The sequence below is a fragment of the Phalaenopsis equestris genome, unplaced genomic scaffold (genome assembly GCF_001263595.1).
Source record: "Phalaenopsis equestris unplaced genomic scaffold, ASM126359v1 Scaffold000002, whole genome shotgun sequence".
NCBI lineage: Eukaryota > Viridiplantae > Streptophyta > Magnoliopsida > Asparagales > Orchidaceae > Phalaenopsis > Phalaenopsis equestris.
The window spans coordinates 25,504,067-25,504,453 of record NW_018164444.1 but is presented as its reverse complement, the minus strand read 5'-3'; positions in this window follow the sequence as shown (position 1 = coordinate 25,504,453).

The window sequence follows — 387 nt, the reverse complement described above, 5'->3', positions numbered from 1 at the left end:
AACGAACCCTAACACATTTAATTATTATTTTTTGAGCTAAGATGATTATATCATACCCTAATTCGTGTTTCACTGAAATTTATTTAGTACGCAACAAAATGTTAGTTAGCATAATATGGTGTTTAACCGAGCTTTCAGCATACAATTATTGATTAATTAACAATTGCCAAATGTATTTTCACACACACGCGATAATGATATTATTACCAACGCTAGCTATGATCAAAATAACATGCCATAATGATATTATAACCAATAATTTAAGAAAAAGTGAATGAGAGGTTATTGAGACGTTATTGAGGTTAATACCCTCAATAACCTCCAATAGTGAAATTATTGGAAGATCATTTGGGGTCATACGCACGAGGAATTATTGCGTGCGGATAC